The sequence below is a fragment of the Trematomus bernacchii genome, unplaced genomic scaffold (genome assembly GCF_902827165.1).
Source record: "Trematomus bernacchii unplaced genomic scaffold, fTreBer1.1, whole genome shotgun sequence".
Lineage (NCBI taxonomy): Eukaryota > Metazoa > Chordata > Actinopteri > Perciformes > Nototheniidae > Trematomus > Trematomus bernacchii.
This window is the reverse complement of record NW_022987513.1, coordinates 994,958-1,021,346: the sequence shown is the minus strand read 5'-3', so window position 1 is coordinate 1,021,346 and position 26,389 is coordinate 994,958. Positions and strand designations below refer to the sequence as shown.

Here is a 26,389-nt window from a genome sequence, read left to right as displayed (position 1 = left end):
CTGGCCACCTGGCACACTCCCCCCCCCCCCCCTCACCCAAACATCTCGCCCACCTTCGTGCGACCTCATCCTCCCCTGACCTGTCGCTGCATGCCAGTTGCGCCCCCCCTCCCTCCCTCCTCCACCTATGCCCACCGCCCCCACTCTGCCCCTCTGCAGTCCTATAGCACCCGTCTACCCCACCCCTAGCACTCCGTCTCTCTCCCCCCCCCTCTCCCCCGCGGCTGTGCAGCAAGGTCAGGCAGGTCACTGTGTCCTCATCTGTAATCCGCTGCCATTCGTCAGCAGAGAGAGGGGAGAGGAGAGCGAGGGAGAGAGGAGAGGAGGGAGGGAGGGAGGGGAGGAGAGATAGAAGGAGCGAGAGGCGCTCGGACGAGGGGAGAATGCCCAATTAGGAACACACACACACACAGAGAGAGAGAGAGAGAGAGCAGGAGAGGGAGGGAGGCAGCAGACAGAGGAGGGACGTACATGCATCCTCAGCTGTGAGTGTCTGTGTACTGGTGTGTGTGTGTGTGTGTGTGTGTGTGTGTGTGTGTGTGTGTGTGTGTGTGGCTGCTACCTGAGGCATGTGAACAGGAGGGGAGCAGGGTGTGCAGACTTTGAGGATACAGTAGTTAAATACAGTGTTACAGCATGTCTTCTCTGTTAGCACTAAAGTGGGCCGGGTCAACACGTACTGCCACACTGAAAAAACTTAAACGTGGACTTTAATTAAATGTATTATGGCAACAGATTTCACATAACTGTATTAGGTTAGTTGAAAGCAATAATATCAAGTTTAAATACAAAATATTAAGTTCAACTTAATATTATTGCTTTCCCCTGACCTACTACAGTAATGTGAAATCTGTTGATATAATACATTTAATTAAAGTCAACGTTTCAGTTTTTTCATTGTGGATTTGAAAGGTAGCACGGCACTGACATTCTTTACAGTAGCAGACTAGCAGCAGATATCAAATGGGTGACAAATATCCAATAATTGGGTCGTTCATCACCACAGAACACATCTGTTTTGAGTAATGGGAAAACTAATCAGTAGAAATGATACAGAGACGACTCCACGCCAGGCACCCGCAAGATTTATGCTCCAGCGATTCCGGACTCAAGCCTGTACCTATTGATTGTTTAGTCTAAATGCTTTTTCATTTAATCAAAAGAAAGAGTCAAAATGGTCCAGTGCCAGCCGGGTGACGAGCGGAGTGAAACTCTCTTCACACTCTTGTCTCCCTCAGCTCCTCTCTGAATGTCAAAGTTCATTAAGGTTCAGCGCAGCTTCAAATCCAGCTTTGAGTGGTCAGTGTGCAAACGGATTGCATCACCAGCGCAGGGGACACTCATCCAGTAAATCCTGTCTGAGTAGAAAGTACAGTTCATAGAGACTTACTCTACATGTGATGCAGCGGGATACATATGTTGCTCCACCTGCTGGGACCACATATTCTCTCAGCAGCAGTGTGTGTGTGTGTGTGTGTGTGTGTGTGTGTGTGTGTGTGTGTGTGTGTGTGTGTGTGTGTGTGTGTGTGTGTGTGTGTGTGTGTGTGTGGTGTGTGTGTGTGTGTGTGTGTGTGTGTGTGTGTGTGTGTGTGTGTGTGTGTGTGTGTGTGTGTGTGTGTGTGAGAGCCTGTCCTATGCCAGGCACAGGTGAGCAGGTTTGCAGTTAATTAAAGGCACCATGCATAGAGCTGGGCTGTAACAAAGGCAACATGATGAGCAGTGGTGGAAAGTAACTAAGTAAATTTACTCAAGTATTTTGCTAAAGCTACTTTTTGCTACTTCATACTTCTATCCCACACTATTTGGAAGAAAAAAAAGAACTTTTAAACTCCACTACAATTGTTTTACTTGATTACAACATGCTGCAGGACATTTCAGCATCAACTGCATTTTCTGAAATCAATGTAAATGATATCTGCAAATAAATCTGACTTTATAATGTGAAATATGACCATACAGGTCCCCTATATAAGAAACTCAATCTGTTACAATGTGTTGACACAGTTGAGCTGAAAACAGCACTGCTATAGGACTGCAGAGCGCTTCCAAATGAAAGTCAGCAAGAACCCAACTAGGCAAAACAAACTTTATGTAGAAAGCTCTACAAAACGACCACGTTTATCAATAAAATATGGAATAAAAGGAACCCAAATCTCCTAAGTATTATTTCTCAACAACACAAATCAAAGTTTAGGAATATTTGACTAACAGACAGAAACGTATCTTTATCACAGATTCTCATATTGACTTCCGCAGTTCCGTAAACCAACATTTTATGTATTTGAAGAAGAAAGCACTAACTATTGTTGTTTTTGGTTCATCTTTAAAAATGATTGAATATGGTTATAATTTCAAATATATATTTTAGCCTGTGTACATGACTTCATTAAATTGTTACCCTAAGCCTTGAATTTATTTTAATGAATTAAGTTTAAAACAAAATAAATAGTTACAAAGTTTGGAGTTATTTCAGCATGGTTCTTTTGAACCAAAAACAAAGTATTAGACAGGAGGCCTTTTTAGTTGTAATCCATGCTTCCTGCGTAATAAATAAAAAACGTATACATTAGGAAAAGAAGTACTGTGATACTAATAATTGATATCACGATTATTAAATACGATTATTCATTGACTTTGAAAAAATCCATTTATTGAACTTTAAAACAAATACAAATAATAATTTGAACAGTATCTTTTTAACTGTTGATTTCCCTGAACGTATAATTCAACTGAAAAACCAATACAAAAATAAATAAAATAAATGATACATTTAAATAAATAATATCAAAAATAATAAATACCAATAAACAAGATCAACAAATATTTTGGAGCGCACTTCCACAAGCTACTAAACATATATAAATATGATAAATACAAATAAATGAGACCAAAATAAATGAGATCCAATATGTTGCAGTGCACTGTCACAACCTAGCAAAGCTAAATAATCGTTTTTTTCGATTATGTTGTTTTCGTAATTGTGGCAGGCCAAAATTGTCATTGCGATTAAAATACGATTAATTGCACAGCCCTACTGTGTATCACTGCGCCTCCACCCATCTCTCAGATTGTTATTATAATGACTCAGTGTTTTGTTGGCCAGTTTCTTGCTCTGCTCTTCCAGCACTGAAAGTACCTAAAGTGCTCCCAAAGTCTTAAGATTGTTATCTGTGATGTCATATTGATGCATAGCCAGAAGCGGCTCCATTAGCGGCCTGGGAGACTGACTTTGTGGACTCATACAATGTCTGCCTGTACTTTTACACCTGCGCGGAAATGTAGATGATAGTAGGGCTATTAGTTCTGTTCCAGAAAACATAGCCTTATCTTCATCCAAAAATCACCCCTATACTCCAGGCTTTTGGTGTGAAATCAGAGGTCAGGAGGCATTTCTCCTTTCTGACTATGGATGATAAAACTGTATTAGTCCAGGGGAATCACACACTCTCAAGGCCACACTAGCTGTATAAAGTGAGCAAAAGATAGTACGAGACAGTGATAGTACAACGAGGCAAGTGATTCCTTTCACTTGAATTATAGTGAAAGGAATCCCAGACAGAGTGATCTGGACTTTGAATCAAGGTTTCAAGGTTTTGAATCACCCTGAATGGGTAAAAATGATCATATTGCTTCCACTAACTAAAAATAGCCCGTTTTATAGCGTACCATGGGTGGAGCTGCAGCGATAGCAACAGAAACTTTACATGACGTCAGAACAGATCTAGGTTTTTAGCCTTGTAACTGAACAAGTCTCATCCCATTTTCCATGAAGCTTTAAACACCGAAAGATCCTGTGTTCCTTTAGTGCTGTACTCTGTAGTCCAGATCTCTGTCCTTTTTCCTTCTCTTGCTCTGTGTTCTTTTGTCCTTTTATTTACTGGGGTCACTACAGTTAATGTGAACATTCTGTGCTCTCCGTATTGAATACTGAATATTCAAAAAGTATTCCACTGTGTTTTCTGAAGAAGGTGTTTTTTTGGCAACAGCTGATGTTGAATTGACTGGACTTCGCTCTGCGGATTGGTATGACAGCACATAGTCCTTTGATCAGAGGTCTGCTATCGAGAAAGACAAGATCATTGAATGTCCCGTTGACCAATTAGAATTCTTATTCAACTAAGCCGTGTAATAATAATAATAATAAATAATGGGATACTTTGAGACAAATCCCATCTGAGGTCATTAACATAGCTGCTCCTGTTGACTGGGAAGGGGGAGATAGTGTTGTTTCTATCTGTGAATGGTCTTTGTGTTTTTGTGAATCGCTTTTAGTTATCACTGTGTATGAAAGGTGCTATATAAATAAAGCTTGATTTGATATGCAGTGACGCACACTTTTGTCACTATTAAAACAAAAGCATTACTGCTATATATAATGTGCATTAAAAATAGCTATTGATTAACATTCAAGTTGACTTGCAATACCTATAGAAAAATAGCCTTTTTTCTTACTCTCACTATCAGCAATGTCCCGGGTAAATGAACAGAGTATTATTCTGAAACCCCCTCTTACTTTACTCGAAGTATTTTTCCGACTCGTGGGAAACACTGAAGTTTAACCTGTTAAGCCCTGAGCCTGTTTTTCAGGTCTCAGGCTCGAAAATAACATTCCCAGAACAAATGACTGTATCGTCACTTCTAAAAGGGGTAAATTCATAATTTATTTTCTCAAAGCAATGATAAACCTGTGAGTTGGATGTAGAAAAGTCAGAATTCAATATAGATTTGTTTTATTTTAAAGTTAATTCAGATTGAACATAGTAAAAAAATGTAAATTATAGTGTCCGTCCAAAAGAAAACATTACTTATAGTGAAAACTACCCTTGAATGTTGGGATAGTAGACTAAAAGCTTTAGGAATCCAAACTATAACATAAGTACCCTGTATCAAGATTGATGCAAAACAAGTGACATTTGACGTTTTTAGAGAGGTTTAGCAAAAAGAAAAACACTTCTGTGGTCCTTTGGGTGCATTTTCCATATCTATGGCCCCCTTCGGTCGATTTTGATGATTAACACCTCTTTTGAACCGTCAGAGCCAATCGAATCGAGGGGAAGTTCCTAAATCCATCCAAACATTACCATTGAGGAGTGAGAGTGTACGCCGTTTGCTCAAAACCGGAAGCTGGGTTGTAGCTCTAATAGCAGCTCTAATGGCAGCTAATAGCAGCTAATATGAAATCTCCGTTGTTGACAAAAATGGAATCATTTAAAAATGACACAGACACATTGGATTAACCTTCAGCAGCGTTTTTCTCGTTTGAATTGCCATTGAACACAACATTTGCCGTTTTGGCTCCGTAAAGCTACGTTGTGTGTTGTCTGGGTTTGCCTGAGCTGCCGCGAGTTTTGGTCGCACAGTGATAATACTGATACCGCTAGAATCTGTGGAATCTCAGCTTTCATATGATATCTTGTTTGTGCAGATCCGATAAGTAATAAAGTATTTCTACCGTGAGTTCTGTGCTAAGTGAGTTAGCATTTTTTCGCTCAGGGCTAATTCAGAGGCTCGGCGTTAGAGTTGTGTTTTGTTTCCGTAAAAATGGTTCATATCGTCAGTTAGCTGAGTTTCTTCCCGTTAAGTGGGTATGACACATTAATAGGTTGTTAAATGTTAAGAAGCCCTCAGACGCTGTTTCTTGCAGATGTTGCGTTTTTTTTGCCCCCGCCCGCGGGGCCGTGGGGCTCAACAGGTTAAATGAGCACTTCAGGAACCCACTGAGAGAGAGGGTTAACCTAGTTTTGTAGGCTTGACATAATAATAGTTCAACAAATGTTTGCACATAACATGTCATTCAGCTGAGCCTGCTAATCTCTGCGACTTACTATAATGGCGCAGTTCCACTGCAGCGCGGAGCTCGCTTTAAGCGTGCCGTGTCGTGCCGTCCCCTTTTTTGGTTGTGCTTCCACTAGGCCAATTACCGGCGCGGCACGGCGCGGGGCCACTTTTTCACCTCTTTTCTGGCCCTAGAAAATTGTGGTTCTATCGGGGCCAACAAACAGGGCTGAGTCGGGCTGAGTATGCTAAACTAGAGAGAGGAGCGCTGGCAAGAGGGCTAGAACTACAACAAGATGGACATATTTGACCGTGATTTAATTGTAATACACGTTTCAAAAATGATGCCGAAGTAACAACATACTGATACCGGTTAGTAAAAACCATGAATTAATGCTTTGTCAAGTCTGCAGACAGACGGCAGGCGAAAAACCTTTTAAAATTCGTGTTTTTCTAGATGGAGATTGGCTAAGCTAACGCAGTAGTATATGCCCCGACCGTCCACACTCACAACAACGGCCTATACAGACATAAATACAGCAGCGACTGTATTCACCATGACACAGGCAGTCTGTGGTGTGTACTTGTTTAACTTTTGTCGAGTTTCTGAACATATATAAGGAGCTGTGAGCTCTGAGTGCTAACAGCTAACGGCTGTGTTGTGTTTCTGGATTTCTCATTGAAGATGACGTCACGGCTCCGCCTACACTGCGTTACTATAGTAACTACCCCAGTTCCTAAACTGTAATGGAAGCGCAGCATGAAGTGAGTCGGCCCTGTTAAGGCCCAACGCGGCCAAGCCGTACCGAGCCGTACCGAGTGTGGCCGAGGCCGACCGTGTAGTGGAAATGCGCCATAAGTAACTACGGTTACATACGTTAAACCCTGGACATGTGTCCACAACTCCACTGCCCATTGAAACCAACTGCTGGTTTACTACGGTTCGACTGGACAGCACAGTGTTAGAGGGGCTGGGCCAAATGACGGAGTATATGGTAAAGAGCGTATATACAGTATATACAGTATGAACACACTGAAATGTGATGTCACATCACCGTTTAAACAGCAGTAGCTATTCTCACTAGACCCTGTAATTCTCATGTGTTCTTGCAAATTTCACAAATGCAGCTTCCTCACAAGGTAAGGTGATTTATCCAGACATGAAGGAGGGGGGGTGACGGATAGCTCAACTGGTGGAGCTGGCAGCCCATAACCTGGGGATCAATCCCTGCTGCAGCAAACCCCGGTTCAATTCCAATCTGTGGACCATTTACACAAGTCATCCCCTCTGTCTCTGCTTTTCAGATCTGTTTCTATAATAAAGGCACTGATGGCCCAAACATTTTTTCTTTAGAAAAAAAGGAGGCTCGAAGGAAGAGAGTAAGGTATGAATACAGAGGAGGAAGAGAATGAGGAAGGACTGTCACATGATCACCAGACTGTAAGTACTTTAGTATATTAATATGTAGCTTCCTACTCATTTGTTAAATGTATTTGTGTGTGCTGTGCAATGTGTGACAATACAGAGTAGATTTGATTCCATACCTCAAATTCCATTAAAAATGTTTTACAAATATATTTTATATTGCACTTGATGAAGTCAAGCTGGTGTTTTAATAGCAGATGTTAACTGAAAAAAGTACCACTTTATTTGAAAATATGGTTCCAAGGATTCATAAAGCTTTTATTTTAAAAGACATTTAGTGTTACTGTTTTCAGAGTTCCAAATAAAATAAGCAACATAATGAAATGTGAAGTACCGTAACACACACACACACACACACACACACACACACACACACACACACACACACATCACACACACACACACACACACACCACACCAATACACACACACAACACACATCACACAACACACACACACACACACACACACACACACACACACACACACACACACACACACACACACACACACACACACACACACACACACACACACCACACACACACCACTACACACCACACAACACACACACACACACACACACACACACACACAACACACACAACACACCACACACACACCACACACACACACACCACACACACACAACACACACACACACACACACACACACACACAGTGTGGCTGATGGTTGCTGCCCCCCCCCCCCCCTAAAGTCCCCTCTTTCTGTTCCTCTTTAATGTCACAGGGCTGCTCAGATGACCTTCAGCATTGGCACAGCAGAGCGAGAGCCTGCGGGCGCCCTTGAACTGGATCTACAAGACAAAAAAAAAAACCTTCACGCGGCCTGATAGACATCTCAGCCCTCCCTCCTACACCCCCCCACCTATCCTCCCCCTTTCTCCTCAGCTCTTTTATTCAATCTATGCCACTCCTTATCTGTTCCCCCTGGTGGGAAGAGATTTATCAGAATGCTGTATCTTTAACCTCTCTGTCAGACTGAGATAGAAACAGAATTTCAAAATGTCTGACCGGCCTGCACAGATTTATTTTTAAAACCACCTCCTCCTCCTTCATGCACAAGGCCCGGGCCATTTCAGGAAAGAGGTGGGGGGTTGGGGGGTATGAAATACACCTGTGTGAGGAGATGGCCCTCCACCCCAGAGGTGTTTTGTATGCACATGACTGTCCCAACTCTGAGCCATTTCCACACACTGACCTGTAGCTTCAAAACCAATTTGCTTCAGAATATTGGCCAATCACGGCTCTCCACCTATAAGAGGGAGATGTTGCCTTGGCGCCAGTGTTTTGACAGGTTGATGATGACCTGCCGGGTCCTAATGAAGAACACTCTGGTGTTCCAAAGTAAACACCATGGTCCACGGTCCAAAGTCTGGCTCTGAACTGTCAACTGAGAGCAGCTGAGTGTAGTCTACTGTAAAAGCACAAAGAAGGGATTTATCAGCGTGCAAATATTGCGGCACCCGACTCAGGCCACCAAGGTTCAAGTGATACAATAAATATTTGCATTCCCTGTTAGAAGCAGTGTGTTCAAAACTGGGTGTTTGAAAACCCCTAGTAGGACTTTGAACAGAACACACTAACACTGCACAGAAGTGTGTGCAGTAGGGTGGGAGGTTTCATCACCTCCACCAGTGTCGCGTCCTGCCATGACATGGATGTTGCAATACCTTCATCACGTGACACGCACACACATGTTTTGGTTTTAGCACACACGAGGGGAGAACTTCTTAGCACAAAACCTGATGAACTGTGTTACACCCACACAGGTTATACTGTCTGTGATTCAAACAGACTGCCTCCCTTCACCTGAGTGTGACCTGTAACGGCTGGCTCTCCTGAGGTGTGTACTCCTCTAGAGATCACTGCTGCACGCTGCTTTAACAGTCTGTATTTGCAGAGAAACATGTCATGGGCAATGTGTTTATTTTCTTTGTTTAGACAGCAGCCGTTTGTCTTTGTTTGTATATCATTTTGACCTGTGGGTTAGATTATAGACTGTGTATAGACTTTGGTTAAAATGTATTGGAGTTGGAGTCCGGCCTGTGTTCCAACATGTGTCATGGTTAATGGTTTAGCCCAATTAAACAATACACACTAATAACAGAGAACAAATGATAAACAGTGCAGGAAGAGGCAAACAACCCATTGGACTTAATTAAAGCCTCTAAATAATGTTCAAAATCACAATTTCAGATAAAACACAAGATCAATATACAATCAAACACTTACAGTCATCCCCTCTGTCTTCCGCTTTCAATTCAATCGCTTTAATAAATGCAGAAAACAAAATGATATTGAAATGTTGAGTTTAAGTCTGCTTTTGTTTTTCTTTAAGATGTAAATGTAGTGTAATGTAATTTCCCACTTTGAATGGTTTTGTCAGATCTGTCACATCTGTTTGGTTGAATTGTTTTATCCTTAAGATATTCCCTTACATTGCCAAAAGAGTGAAAACACGTAGGATCCTGTGTTCAGTGGAGTGTCCTTATACATTTTGGAACACAGAGATATAATACGGCTATATGCTAATGTGAATTTCAGCTTATTATACCCTCCCTCAGTGTGTAAAGTACTATATTGGATGTTCGGACACTGTGAGCCTGGCAGAGCCCTCCTCCTGGTTCTCTTCATGCCTGACCTTTGAAAACTGTAATGTTATCACATGTCACACGCAGGCCTGCTGGAAACCATCTGCTTAAGGCACTGCGATGGCTCCCGACCACCAAAAAAAGGGAGAGAAAAAGCCCAACACAACACTGGAGAGGCCAAGAGCTGGTTCTGCCCGCTTTACTGCCCAGCATGCCTCACCTTCACACATATACACTCAGAGGAAGGCAGACGGCGTACACCCCCTCAGAGGCTGTTGTTGAGCGACATGAGCCATGAGCAGTCTCCTCAATTAGCGTTAAGGGGCTTTTGCACAGAGACATGAAGTTCTGGGGCTAAGAATAACATGGGACAGGTCTGCTCCTCCTGGCGAGGGCCGGGTGTGTACGAACCGGAGTCTGGCTGCTAATCTGATCCCCCGCCACGTTTAGCCCAACCTTGGAATATTATGTTATGTATGTTAGTGTGACACATTTACGGCTAATAAGGCCTTATATGGAGCAAGAACCATATCTTCAGTCCGGACTGAAATTGGGAAAAGACTCATGAACCGTGTGTTTATTTGCAGTGAAATCCCTCTCATTGTCTCGTTTTATCACGATCGCAACACGGAGTAGGGCAATAATCAAATCGCAGGAAGCACAATATGTGTTGAAGGCAAAATATGTGTTAAAATACAATTTTGAATGAAGTTTTGAAGCTGCAGGGATATTCCAGCCTACGAAAAGTGTTCTAATAACTTAATATACATGTTTGTTTGGTACACACACACTCTTAAAAAAAAATCAATCTATGATCTATCTAACAATGAGAATACATGTGAAAAGGATCAATCCTTTCAATAACTTGAATCATTTCACAATCGCAATATCAGTCAAATAATAGCAATTAGAGATGTTTTGTCAAATTGTGCGGCCCTACCTCCTACCTAGTTTTCATAGCAGGGAGATTGGTGTGTTGACATTTAGCAAAAGGCCCACAATAGATCCCCCCCGCTCGGCTGTGGAGCCTACCAGATTCATTACAGGCAGATGTGTTCCTCATAGTGAAATATGAGTGAGCTCTACCTCCTGGACATTGCATGGCTCCATAAGCAGACCCCTGTGCAACAATAATGACGCTCAATCTGAGGTCTTTCTCTACTTAAGCTCAATACAAACAGACACAGCAGTTATATGCGAGGTGGAGGTCCCGAAACTGAGAAAAAACGAGATGGCACAAATGGCTGTAAAATTGATTAATATTAATTAATAATATTTTATATCGAAACTGAAATCGGGACTATTGCAATATCCAAAGTAGTTGATGAGTTGCATAGATTGTCAGGCCTACAAAGTGTATTATACAGAATGAACCTGGCAGTAAATATCAGCACCGTGATCATTTGAATGTATTCTTCAATGATGAGAATAATGATGGGAAAATGCTCAATCCCTCCTATATTGTAATTGCAAAAAGTGATTTTTTTCCAAATTGTTAAGGCCTGATGGCACGGACCCATTTAAAATCAATATCAAAAATATATGGTGACTGTGGATAATGTCTCCCCTATGGCTGGAGGGCAACATGAACACAATGTACCCAGGACTCAGTCTCTCATAAGATTTGTGATGGGGTAGTTCAGCCAGCACTGCAGGCACTGGGCTTCCTTTGAAGAGTTCACCAGAATGACAAACAAAAAGCTTCTTTTAAGTCAGAAATATATCTCCCATTGGCGCAGATGATACGCAAAGAGGTCAGTGCAGCTGAATAAGCATCTGTATTTCTAAACCACAGTTGAACTTGGTACAGTAAATAACCTGACCTGAATAGAGTCAAGCAAATCTGGGAGAAAGGGGGCTATTTTTAGCAGACAGCCACCCGTGTGTCAGAGAAAGAGAAATGTGAACAGATCCTGTAAGTGTGTGTGGCTCGGAGCTTTGAGCAGTAATCAAACGTTATTACTGAGAGGGGAAGAGAACTTATAGGAGGGGCAGTGCTTCAGAGACTCCGGCTTCTGTGAGGCTTATATGTGCGTGTGTTTTCAGAAGTGCTGGGCTGGGGAGAGACCTCAGTGCTCAGCTCGGGGTGTATAATCTATGGTTCATTTGCAGCTTTTCTCCCCAGTATGACAAGCCGTTTACAAGACGTAGCCTCTGCCGCTGACCCAGTTCTGAGTGGCTGCGTCTCGCGACAAGGCCCTGCCTCCCCATCAGGCCCCTGCTCCTCGTCTAACTGACGATAACACCGCCACCCTCTGCCTCTGTGAACTGTGGGGAAGAAAATAGGTCGCCCTGACCCACTTTTCTTCTATTTTTTTCTCTCTCCTGCCTAACATCGTGCAAGGAGTTGTGCAGAGCATGATCGAGGGAGACAGCAGGAGGCAGAGAGGGAGGGGAACAAAGGAAGAAAAGAGGTTCAAAAAGACACTCAGAGACTCCTCTGTGACGAGTCCATGTATGTGGTGATACTTCATGTGGCCCTTTATATGTGGCTCTGCTGTGTGTCTGACATGCCTCAGTACAATGGGGTCACACCAGCCACAGGCTTCATCAGTGCTCCACCGCCTGACACCCCGACATTATGTCTTTGTTATAGACAATACTTTTAGAACCAGTGCAATTATTTAACTGCAATACTCATACCACATAGAAAATATTAGATTGTACGTTTCAAATACTAATCTGGTTTTCATCATTGATGTCTTTATAAATACTGTGGTTGTTGGTATGTTTTAAAATAGTGAATGTGTAATATACACATTTTAATATATGAATCATTGTGATGTTGTAGGACAAAGTGCACATTTTTTATTTAACTTCTTATGTTCCCATAAATATTAGTTTTCTATATTATTCAATTTTTGACTTTCACTATATAAAATATATGTTATTATTATAAAGAGGATAAGGACATCCATTTTACTGCACATTATTGATTAACTTCTTATGTTTACATACATATTGTTATTATATTCCATATTTAATTTTACCTTACACATGTGTATCAATTCTTTTATTTTTTTATAGCACAATTTAATTTAATTTTTTTCATAAATATTTGTATTCTGTGTTATGTTATTCTACAATGACCTAATTTCCCATTGGGATCAATCAAATATTCTGATTCTGATGATCCTGATGATTCAAAACGCTGAATGGAATCCTCTACCTTACCGAGACGTACACACTGCTCTTTGACTCATTTGACACCTATTATAGTTTGGCATCGCTTCTTGAAAAGTCATGATGTCTTTGCTATATTCCGGGGCTGGCTGATCAGGGATCTGTCCTTATGCCTGGTAGCATGACACTGGCCCATGCCTGTGTGTTAGCTCATGATATATCTGATCACGCAGCGGTAGGGCTGCTCAATTAATCGTATTTTAATCGCAATTACGATTTTAGCTTGCAACGATTATGAAAACAACATAATCGAAATAAAACGATTATTTATTTTTTTATTTTATTGGTTTTTCAGTTGAATTATACTTAAAGTTCAGGGTACTCAACTGTTAAAAACATACTGTTCCATTAATTTTTTTCAATAAATTGATGTTTTCAAAGTAAATGGATAATCGTTTTTAATAATCGTGATATCAATTATTGACCCAAATAATCGAGATTATGATTTTTGCCATAATCGAGCAGCCCTACGCAGCGGGCTCTCATGCAAGCCCTGGCCCATGAAGCGGCGCTCACTCATGCATTGCTCCTGTAATCGTCCATACATTAAGCATGGCTCCTGGACACACGTTCCCCTGACAGCAGCTGACACTTTCATCCCTTTACAAAACACATTCTGCTGCCCTTTGTATCACTGTTTGAAAGCCATTGTGAAATACCTAATCAACGCACACCTTTGACTGCTAATTTTAATATTAATGTGCCGGAAGAAAATCATCACTCACTGGTGCCTTGGTGTCGCCTAGCAACCATTGTTTAGCTTCTGTTCAAGAGCTATATCTGGAGGAGTGAGAGTGACATTTAATTATCATGCTTTACCTGCACAGAGGCTCGCTGAACTGAATAAGTCCACAGACTAGTGTGATTCATCCTTTTATAGCAGTCGTAAGACTTTTGTCTAAAAAAAAAAAACTTCATATTTTGAACGATATTGCAATTTCGATAAGATCTACAATATTGGCCTTATTGATGATCTTTGAATAATAATGAAAAAAATAAACAGTATTTTATTTCTGTACAGTTTAAACAATGTTTTATTAAATCTGTAGATATGTAGGCCAGGATATTTCTGCAGCTCCACAATTATTCATCCAAAATGCATTTGAACACAATTAGTGCTTCCTGCGGTTTGAGTATTGCACTAGTCCAAACTGCGATAAAATGTATTTCTATTGTATTAGTGTATTAGTGATTTTACACATAGCCCTTCTGAAGCCACATCATTGTAAACACAGATTTTTTAAATTTGGTTACACAAACCTCTGACCAATAGACTGTAAAATAGCTCTGTGAACATTAGTGGGCCTTATGTAAGCACTCTGCCGCACAGTTTCCCTGCGCAAGAACATTAGTCCCACCAGATGCTAGCCACTACATGTGTTAGAGTGTGTGTGTGTGTGTGTGTGTGTGTCCTCATTTGCATCAGCCACAGTTTGACACTCCACTTTAAAAACCAGAGGAGGGTTGACCTGCCGCTAAACTCTCACCAGCCCGGTGCTAAGCCTCTGCGTGCTAATGGTGACCCAGTGCACACAGCCATGTTGGTGCCACGGAGACGAGTCATGGAGCCCTCTGCTCCACTTTCTCTGCTGCCAGGGCCAAAACACGGGAGCTGTGCTGTATCTTCATTTTATTTGTCGCAAAAAAGACCAGAGACAGAGAGGAAACGGCCTTTAAAGAAAGAAGAAAAAGGTGTGTCCGGTGTGTTTATTCGGTGGTGGAGTTCCAGTTAAGGAGGTGGATGTGGGTCAAGCCCTGCCTCCTCATAAGCACCAAGGTCAACTGCAAAAGGAAGGGAAGGTGGCTTAGAGAGAAAGAGGCCCTGGATAAAGCACGCATTCTGGCTCTTGTGCCAGCAACAGCCCCAGACATGTAAACACAGCTCACAGCAGAGTGAGTGTGTGTGTATGTATGTGTGTGTGTGTGTGTGTGTGTGTGTGTGTGTGTGTGTGTGAGCTCACACGTCGTACACACTTTACTGTAGCCCCCATAACCCTTATAACCAAACAAGGCTCAACTTAAAATAACATACGAGTTAGCGACACTTGTGTTTTGCTGCTCTATTTGGACATAACAGTTAACGGGGGGGGCACCCCTGCTGAGGCTGAGATCAACATCCAAAGCTACAGGTTCCTCTAGACTCCTCTGTGTGTGTGTGTGTGTGTGTGTGTGTGTGTGTGTGTGTGTGTGTGTCAGGCAGCAAATTATGTCTGATTTTAAATGTGAAATCCTAGCAAGGGATCACTTTCATTTTAGCTGTAAAAACTCTCTGCACAAAATCAAGTGGAGGCAACACTGAGCTAACAATGTCAGGATTTAAAGTGTGATTCCCAGTGGGGCCATCATTAAAAAACAGAGTTTAATAAGCACCATTTTTTTTTTTAGGACGTGCGATATTAAGTAGGCAAATGAACTCAAACACGTCACAATTATTTTTGCTGCTTGCTACAAAAGGAAAACTCGCGTGGCTCTCATGTCAGGGGTAATTGAGTGAGTGACATGCAGGCACTGCATGCACAGCAAACCACCAATCACAACCATTCTTGATCAGATCACAGCAGGATAACCGAGCTAGCTCAGCTTGTTGCTCTGATAACTTAAGATCCAGAAGTCCGTGACTAAAATCCTTCATCCGGTTAAATATTGTTAAAACAATTCCAATCGTATAGCATTAAAGTTCAAGAAAGGATGGTTTGCGGACAAAAAAAACGGTCTTTTCTTCAATTCCTGTATTTTTTTCATATCGCAGGGGAAGAAAATATCGCAATGTCAGTTTTTTCCAATATCGTGCTACTACTACTACTACTACTACTACTACTACTACTACTACTACTACTACTACTACTACTACTACTACTACTACTACTACTACTACTACTACTACTACTACTACTACTACTACTACTACTACTACTACTACTACTACTACTACTACTACTACTACTACTACTACTACTACTACTACTACTACTACTACTACTACTACTACTACTACTACTACACGCTCGTGATGCCGAATTTAACAAACAAATTTAAATAATTGGTTTAAACGGCATAATAATAAGGACGATCGTCCGTTCTGTGATTCTCCAGAACACACAGATGGCCAGTCCGCCCCTTTGTAGCATATTATTTCGATGAGAGATGAGCAGATCGCCACTGGGCTTTAAACTAAAGACACAGCCACGCAAAAATTGCGGCATTTGTACAGCTCCTTATGGGTAGCCTACTGCAATTTGTTAAGTGTGGTGAAACGATCAGCACTGCACCCCTGATCGTTTCACCACGGAGGAAAGCGGCAGAAAGTCGCCTGGAGTTAAAGAGAGCGGGGCTGCATTGCGTGCATGGCTTCCTTCTGCAGGTAACAGGGAGACGCGCCCTGGCGGCGGTCTCGTTCAGGATCCGAAAGTAAAATTTTAATATTTTGCACACTTATTCCACTTATTCCTAGTGTGCCACTGGTTACGGTGCCGCATGCCAGGGGTTGCCGACCCCTGCTGTAAACTATTTGATTGAATTGCCTCTTGGCCAAATGCTCTAAGAGAATATAATAGGGATGTCCCGATCACCTTTTTTTGCTCCCGATCCGATTCCGATCATTTGATTTTGACAATCTGCCGATACCGATTTTTCCCGATCCGATCTTTATGCAATGCATTAAGAGAAAAAAAAGGAAAAAAGTATTCAAGTTGTCCCTTAAACCCCACGTTCTCCACCACAGATAACGGCTGGTCATCCAACGCGATGAATTCAGCTATCTTGGCTGTTATTTTTGGCCTTTTCACTGTTCTGGGGCAGTTTCTCTTTCCTTTTAAAAGTCTCTGAAAGTGTTGGTTGTTTCAGTGCCGTTACCCGAGTGGCCGCTGTGTACTCGTGTTGTTGTTGTTGGTGTTTGTTTCTCAGGTGGCGTATTAGATTGGTCGTGTTGAACGTAGCTCTGTTCTTTCCACCACGCGGAGCCTCCGCTTTCAATTTTTATAATACTTCCAAACTCCTGACATTTTCTCTGTCCCAACTCCCGAGTCACCAGCTGAACGTAGCCTCTCGTTAGCTTACTGCTACTATTAGACACTGCGCCCTGCCCACTCTGTTGCCAGATTTGAGAGAAATAAGCAACCAGGTATATGAAAACAAACCCAAAAGAAGCAACACATACATGATGTTGTGTAATTTTAAACCAAAACTAAGGCCTCAGGATGACTTTAAGACGTGAACATGGTCATTTTTGTTTTGTAACATTAAATAAAATAATAAAAACATTTTATAAAAAAATAAAAATAATAATTTCCCGATCCCCGATTTTTTCTCCCGATTCCGATCTTTTGAAAATCACGTGATCGGCTCCGATCCCCGATCACGTGATCGGATCGGGACATCTCTAGAATATAATGTCCTCCAGGTAGGCAATGATTGAGAACAACAGCTTTTGAGAATGACTTATTATTTATCCACACAGAGTTAGGAAACAGTACATTTCTGCGAAAAGAAAATTAGTTGTGCCATGAAGAGTCCTTGTGTGCAGCCTTTTATGTCAGACACATATTACATTCAGGGAATATCTGTATATATCTATATTATATTTAAGTTGTGGCTTAACACGGTAAGAATTACTCAATTGTAAAATGTTACCCTTCTTTGCACATTTCCAAAATGTGATCCAAAAATAGTTACGTTATAAAACAGGATTCACGTTCACTGACTGTATAAATATTTTTAAATGATGCATGGTCATCACCCCAGACATACAAATGTAAACAATACTGTAAAGACAGCATAACAGAATGGAAACTTTCCATAACAACTGTATTTAAGGAAAAAGTCTTGTTTTCTATAACAATTTAGGTTAAAGGAAAGCTGCAGCTTTGATTTTCCATTTCTACAACAATAATGTGGAGACAAAGCAGTGTAGTAGATTTCCTAAATGTCCCATGTGATTGACTTGTATTTGGCTAGGATGTGTTATAGCTTCATAAATGGATGCATCTTGGAATAAAAATAACCACAAGAATTACAAGTTCATACCTTTGACGATCGATGGGAAAGATGTGTGAGGTACACAACACAAAAACCTACCAATGGCCCTCCTGTTAAATGTGACAATTATAGTACTACGAGAATCAATAATGTATCCATTATCCGTCAACTTAATCCTATTGATTTATTTTCATTTGTTATTGTTGTTTCTTGGCTTTCTGATTTATTTATGCCCTGTGAGTATAATATTTCTTAAATCCCCAACCCCTTAAAAAAAGGATATATTAAAGCATGTTTTCACAAAGTAGGCCGGCCTCCTGATTTACCCAGCCATATGGTAAACATATCTAGGGGGCAGAAATGCTAACGCACTAGCATAAAAATACTCTGGAGCAGAGACAGTGAGCCAGCGTGCTTTAAACAGCGGGGCAGCTGTAGGGAGTGAGACATGAATCACTGTGGACACGGGACGACCTTTCCCTGACATATGCTGGTATCGGTGATTGAGAATTGAGAGGATGACTAAACCCGCTCGTCACCGCGCTCCAACAGGGCGGAAACTTTTGAGCGGCTGTTCCAAAATCCTGCCGCACTGCTCTCTCTGACACGACCTTGAACCTGTTTGACCTTGGACAGATTACCCGATTGAATGACAGCCACATGCATGCCTGTGGCAAGCGTCCCACCCCCTCATGGCCGCAGACATACAAGGTCAGGAGAGAGGATAGGGGGTGAGGCTGGGTGAAGGGTGTCACATGATTGGATCTCCTTCTGGAGAGTTACTTAAAAAGCCTCCTCAGCAATCAGGTCAAGGTCATGCTCTAGCCCTAATGCCACAGGAAAGAGGAGAAGTGTGTGAGTGTGTGTGAGTATGGAAGAGTGCACAAAGACAGAGGAGATGGAGGAGGCCTGACTGCCTGTACATGTTCAGCTGTCCTTGATAACTTCAAAACACAAGCTATGATTCTATTAGCCGCATTAATCTTCCTGCTTAGTGGACACTTTTATTCAAAGTCACTTACACGATTATCACACTCGCACATCTCCTTCCATTTCTACAGCTGGATATTTACTGGAGGAATCCAGGTTAATTGCCTTTGCTCAAGGGCAGAGGGTGAGCAGAGTATGAGCCAGCAGTCTTCTGGTCACCACTCCATTTTCCCAAAGTAATAGGTCATACGGCTGCCTCCAGTCATCAGTGTTCTCCATCTCCTCGCAAATGGCCTCTCTACTACCGCTCGCCTTCAACAGTCATGAGAAAGCTGCACTTGTTTACCCAGCTCTATGAAGACACGCTGAATAACGCCACCTCGCTAATGGATTTACAGGTTTACAAAGGGACAGCATGTTTCAGATATTCAAGAAACCTCTTTCAGGGATAGACGGGGGCTGAGGTTATGCAAAATGTCCTCGCTTTGTGGTGTGGGAGTGCTTTCATTTCTTAATTTAGAGATGTGCCACTTATAAGAAACATCTTGGCATGGTTAAATATGTAATTGATGTATTCTTTGACACCTTCAAAATAGCGTGAAGATATTTGTAATGTAACCCTAACCCTAGAAGACTCTTCCGGACGAACACATCAACTCGCTGGGAATAACATACAAAGTAAAGTATTCAAGGGGATTCAGTGACATTCCTGTACTGGAAGCCATGTACTGTGCTGAGGATCTGTCTGAACTCTCATAGCTCCGACTCCACGGCCACCCGCTCAGGTCTCTTGTTGCCCAGCAACAATCCAGCTCATCACTAGAAGCAAAAACGTTACACAATTACAGTTCACGCCAAAAGGGTTTGAGGTGAGGAGCATGTAACGTTATTCAGCAAGTTATATCCAACTTCTATGATATGTGGGACTGAAGGAATGAGAGATTGGGGAAGCCCCAGCTCTTGCGTCTTCCTCCCACAGAGCTTCACTGAAAATACTCCAAATATTGACGGCAGAATGGCGTCCTATGAACCCTGAAGGGAACAGCTCTCAGGCACAACGTTTATTGCCGAATTTCCTCAAACCACCCCCGTTTCGCAGTGGAAATAAATCTCACAGCATATACTGCATATGCATCGCCCCCCCTTTCCTCCCTCCCTCCCCTGTTCCCCTGTCATCCTATGCAATATATCCATCATTCATTCATACATTCTGAAAACTCCTCTTTAGTTAATTGCCTGGGAAAATGTAATTTCAAACAAAAGCTTTTAAAAGAGAAAGATATAATTAAGTTGCAGGGATCTCTCTGCCCCCTCCTTATCAGGGGGGAGGTGGGGGGGGGACATGTGCTGTGAGCTGTGCAGCTCTGCTCCATGTCAGGGAAGTCATACACCCATGTTTAAAGCAGAGCGTTATGTAAAGCCTCCCCCTCTGCACAGGCTTACTGCACCAGACGCTGTGTCCTTGCCTGGGCCGCTCAAGGTTCCCAAAAGGACAGGCTGCTAAGAAGTTGGGAAGGACGGGCCCTGTGATAGCCTGCAAAGAAGGGGAGGGAGGGGGCGAGGGATGGAGGGAGGGAGGGAATGGGGAGAGAGCTGCTTGCCTGTGACAGCTTTGGACTTTGAATTCAGCGCCAGACAGGCTCATGCATCAATCCCTCAACTTACAAAGACAAGCCACTAACCTTGACGAGGCCAGGGACTCTTCAGGAATGAGTGGCATTTTCACTTAGCCCCAGCCTCTCCCCTGCACTGCCGCCACGTAACACGCATAAAATAAGTCACAGTTGAATAACAGCCGACCTTAGTTTCTGGACTTTGTGACACGTTGTTCTAGCGTTCGACCCTTAAGCTGCCTTCACATGATACGCTCACCGCGATGTTGGGCGCCAAGCGTAACAGGTAGTCAAACAGCTAGTTAGTTTCATTTCTGTGGTTAGCTCCTCTGCTAGGTTGAGCTGCTTCAGACACAGAAAAAACTGAAACGTTGACTTCAAAAGAATTATATCAAATAACTGTTTTTAGGTTAGCTGAAAGCAATAATATGAAGTTCAATCTAATATTTGTTATTTAAACTTAATATTATTGCTTTCAACTAACCTAAAACAGTGATGTGAAATCTGTTGACATATTACATTTAATTAAGGTCAACGTGCACAGCTGTTATCTGATTGGTTGTGCGCCAAAAGGTCAGCGGCAATTAGGTCAAAGTTGAAATTTGACCTTTGAGTGGAGCACTTGGTGACCATTTTTAGCGGTGCACAACAAGGGGGGGTAGTGCTTCCCTCAAATCGGGAAGCACCACTCTTTCTAAAGGAACACAACGTCAGCAGAGAGCCATTTTACTGCTGGTTAGGTCACAGAAGCTTAAGGCTTCTTGGACTGAATGCAATAGCATTTATCACTCAAGGTGCAGTGGCCTTGTCTGGAGGCCGGTCAGAAGCTGCTTTGTTTGAGCGAGGCATGACACAGGCTTGATGTATTACCACAGACTTAATTAAATACAGGCTCTGACTGTTGCAGCTGAACATACAGACAAGCGTTAGAAAACAAGCTCATCACATGACCACACAAGCTGGGTTTTCCTTCTAGCGAGGAGCGTCTGTCCTCATTCCCTCTGCAGAACGCCCACTCTGTGACACTGGCCTGCCTGTGGTGAAGCAGAGACCTTCCCCTCTGTCTGACTGCAGCATCCTGGCTCCCCACAAAGGTAAAGAACCCTTCGTACGGCCCCTCCACAGCCCGGGGGCCGCAGCTCTGCTACAGGACGGGCTCCTCCACTGTGACCAGGAACAGTCAGATTCTCTCACATCAGCCAGGAGGTCTTTTACTCCACACCTAATCTCAGTTACCCAAAACTAGATCAAATATGAAACAGAAAAGAGTCATATCCAGAGCCATGGTCAGCTGGAATTCATTGCCGGTCAATATCATTCAGGAAAATTCCCAATTACATTTCAAAAGTTTGTATCTCTGTATCAAAAAGCATACTTGAACTGTGTCTGTGGGTATGTACACTTATTTGTATTATTTTAGTTTGGCTTAATGATGGTTAAAATAGGATGATCTTTTTGTTTTCCCTTCATGTTGAATTGTGAATTGCATGATGAGCTGTTTTCAGTTTTGTTTTCTGTATGTTTGAGTGTGTGTGAGGACCCGAGGAAGAACAGCCAACGCTCATGCTAGTTCTAATGGGGATCCTAATAAAGAAGAAGTCTTTACTCGATGTACAAGAGGAAGGCTGTTGAGCTGGTAGCCCGAGGAACAGGTTGCTTGATGCAGTCTCCCTGCTCCTCTCCATTGATCGCGACAGTCAGGCTTACACAGCTGTTGTTTTCCAAACAGGCCGATACTTCATGTGGGTAACATGTAATTTATTGAACCGGCGATATCTTCCTCTTATCTCCCCTCTAGTGCGTAATTTCAGCAAAGTCTAAATAATTCACGGCAATTGCAATCAGCAGCGATCAATCGGCGGAGATAATTGAGGGGCCTGTCATTGCGCCAAGGCCAAGGTGACGGGTGCAGGCAGAGGGGTGGAGAGTCGGGGGTGAGGGTGAAGAGGGAGGAGGAGGAGGAGGAGGAGGAGGCGGGAGGGGAGTCATTCAACAGATGAGCGTGGGCTAGTATAGCTCTCAGGGGTTGTAACGGAGGCGTCCATCTTTCTTCCTCACATTTTGTCAATCCAGCCCTCATCCAGGAGGGATGGCTGTAAAGACGCATTTAGCAGTTCCTGCCTTGTCATCAAAATGAGTCCCATTGACTTTGGTTGCCTCCCGTTGACGACAGAAGCACCTACAGGAATGATTGTCTCTGAATGAGATAGTGAACCGAGAGCCCTTACTAAAGCTTTTCTTAAAAGCAGCAAACAGTGGGAATACTTGAAAAGTGCCCACACAGTGTTCAGTGTTTCCCCGAGGTGTACTGCTTTAGGGGGGGGGGGGGGGGGGGGGTGCTAGAGCAGAGAGAGGAGCTGTGGATTATTGTTATTTATTAACGCATCAGTGTTTCTTAGGGTCAAAAACACTAAACTCACAACTTAAAATGAAAGTCAGTCGTTATCCGAGTCAAATCTGAATGTGAAAAGTGACCGTAGATAGATTACTTCAGTTGCAATTTGGTACTATATACATTATATACATATATATATATATATATATATATATATTTTCTTTTTGAAATGTCAGGGGGGGCACGGGGCTCTGTTGGCGGGATAGTGGAGCATTGGTAGTTTTAATGTCTGTGTTTATATGTTCATTTGTTATCCTTTTGTTAGCTTCATCATTCTGTTTACACTTTAATAGCTCAAGCCTTGACACGTGAGCCTCGTCTTCTTCATATCCATTTCAAGACCATTTATTTTTATGTTATGCAACCTAGCCTTATGTGTGGTATGAAAACTGTTGTGTATGATGCCTTAATCTGTTTTTCATGTATATATTGTGTGTGTGATCCCCTTAGTAATAACAGCAGCAGTATTTAGTAGTAGAGAGTGTCTGCTGAATGCACAAACAATCAAATGATTAGGCTTAATGCATGCTGCACACAAAGACTAGAGAAATGAGCTCGTGGCCAAAAGGTCTCTGGTTTGAATCCTCAGTGGGCTGAGAGTCTGTAAGTGGATGAGAAATGCTTCTATTCCTCAACATCTACTGTCAAAATGCCCTTGAACCATTTTCGGTGGCCAACAACACAAGTGCTGGGCAGCTCCCAGGTCTATAATAAATCAGAAACTCTGCAGTAAATGCATGACACTTGTTCTGGTAGATTGCACATTAGTTTTTTTGCCCGAGTCTCTGCTATGAAAAAGTGGGATGCCACCCAAAAGTGTTGTCTGCACTGTGTCTCAAGCTATAGTGACTGACACATTTACAAAGGGGGGGCTTTGAGTTGGCACAGTGGTAGAAGAGATTGATAGTAAAGAAAAGTGCCTGGGCAGGTACTCCTGTGTCTGTAGAAAAATCCTCCAATTGATTAAAAAAGGGAATGGACTGTAACGTTGACAGATTTCACACACTGTATTAGGTTAGCAATAATATTAATTTAAAATAAAAAATATTAGGTTCAACTTAATATTATTGCTTTCAACTAACCTAATAGAGTTGTGTGAAATCTGTTGACATAATACATTTAATTAAAGTCAATGTTTCAGTTTTTTCAGTGCAATGTGATTTCATGCTATAATGACAAATATCCTCCACATGTGGATGAGCACACGTAAACACACTCGTCAAAACATGACCCTTTCATACAGCAGCAGCGGTGTTTTGATGGCAGATAAGATTTGCTGTCATTAAAGCCGGCCGTCACTGGATAAGAGCAGAGTGCAGAGTCCAGTCTTGTGACTGAGTCAGACGCCTCCACATCATTTGCATTTGCCCATTTACATGTCAGGTCTGGTTCTGCTGCAGGTTAGTGCACATCACTCAGCAGCAGATGGCCCGGTCAACAGAGGCTCCTTTGAGTTACAGCGCACTGTGCTCCAACATAAACTTTAAAGTTGGGATATAAATGTGCAGGTTTTAGTTATCTGTGGCAAAAGAGGACACGCTGAACTACCTTGAACATCTTGTGTAAGTTCAGGTCAAATAATTAAGCAGCTTAAATGCTCAACAAAAGAAAGGCTAAAAGGCAGTCCTCCAGACACAGACAGTATTTAAGAAGGCTTTAAAAAGTTTGACTTCTCTCCATGTTGCTATGACTTCTAGTCTTAGTTACAGACAGTGCTTCTGTGAAAGGTAGCACAGTAACTGAACTCTGTGTGTTGTGTTTTCTATCCTCATATTACGACATCCAAACAGGTTGCCGCTGGGAAGCTTTGTAAGTTGCCCTTTTGGAACTTGAACTGGAGTTCTCTGCCCTCGTTCCTGTAACTCGCAGCGAGCCTCAGCCCCTGACCTTTTGCGTCCACGCTCATCCAAAGTCCAATGAAGCAATAGGACATTTGAGAAAAGCCACACCTACGCAAAGGCCACTCAACAAGATTCCTCCCTGGCACTTACTGAAAACATCCAACCATCAAAACATATCGGACATGATGCCACAGTGATCTGACAGAGCGCTGCACACTGGACTGAAACCCTTTTGGTTAAAGGCCAGTGGTATCAGACAAGTGGATACTGTGTGTGGTTTCAGGCAAAACAAAAAGACCATTATTGGGATTCATAAACTAAACCATGGATCCAGATCATGGCTGTTTATGATGCATTAACAGGCCAAATGTTTGGTCTGGTCCACATTAAGTATCCATCCTATGGAGGCCTACCCTGGACAAATTTACATTCTTACACCTCAGAAAACCCATTTATATCTCAAGCTCAACATAGAACAACACCTAAGTCCTTTCCAAGGTCTTGGGGGTAATTTAAAACCCTTCTGGGTCTTTTTTAAGGAGCAGGACCTGCCAAATGTAATTTACAGAATAGTGCAACTGTGGAGTGTTTCCCATTGGTGGTGCTAAAACTACTCCAAAATATGAGGCTGTCTACTGTTTTGACCCAATGTGATTGAGCACATTAACTGAACTAACGTTGCACTCCGGCCCTTTGACATGGACAGACAGGCCTGGTGTATTGTTCGGTAATAATAAGCCATGGGCTGGTATTATTTGCTCAGTGTGACAGTAGCGCTACAGTAGCCTCAGATACACTCGGAGAACTAACAGGGCGCTTTCATTTTGGAACGCTCCGTACATGACGATACATTCACTACAATTGGTATTCATTGCATCAGATTTGGACCCAGATAAATGCCTCTATAGTGGGCCTAATTTACCGGTCATATGGTAGCCAGGAAACACAGACAGTGGCTGTTATTACAGCGTTTATGCAGTGTTTTCAGCGCTGTATCCATATGCGAGCCTTACGACACTCGACAAAACATGTTATAATCTAGAATAATCCTCGACATGGCGTCCCGTATGCGTGTATATTTCACCCCCCGGTGTTTATAATAATTGTACAGATATGACAGTGCGTTTATGTGTGGCACGTAGACCCCTACCTGCGGTGTCCACCCACAGTCAGCCGGAGAGGCGCATCGCTATTATTCGACAGGAGGAGGCAAATCCAATGAAAACGCTCGCATCTGTCTTGACACTTCTGGTAGGAATAAAAAAAATGGCGAATCAGGCTTTGAAAATCAAAATTTAAGTCCGAAAAATGCCTCGTTGTTTTTTTTTCTGTGCTGCGACTGTGCTCTCGCGGAGGTGTAGCGTGCAGTCTGTGGGAACTGTTTATTCTAGGAGTCCCCGGGCTGAGAGCAGAGCAGAGCAGAGACCGCCTCACTCCTCCTCCGCCTCCTCCGCCCAGCGCTGCTGACACCACCCTTAAAGGAACATGCCTCCACTCAGCTGCTGCAATTTGCAAACATAACGGGATGATAACAACAATAATAATAATAATAATAATAATAATAATAATATTAATAATAATAATACCAATAATATTAATAACACTTGTGAAAACAACAGTTATAATAATTATGAAAA

At 42.4% G+C, this 26,389-nt stretch overlaps 1 protein-coding gene across 1 annotated transcript in view; it reads right to left on the bottom strand.

The window, feature by feature from the left end:
• The window catches only part of nrip1b (nuclear receptor interacting protein 1b), a 43,311-nt gene extending 17,182 nt beyond the window's left edge, over nucleotides 1–26,129 (bottom strand). Inside the window, exon 1 of the mRNA XM_034112962.1 lies at nucleotides 25,903–26,129. The gene's annotated coding sequence lies outside the window, so the exon portion shown is untranslated. The remainder of the gene's footprint in view (nucleotides 1–25,902) is intronic.
• Between the last annotated feature and the right edge of the window lie 260 nt (nucleotides 26,130–26,389).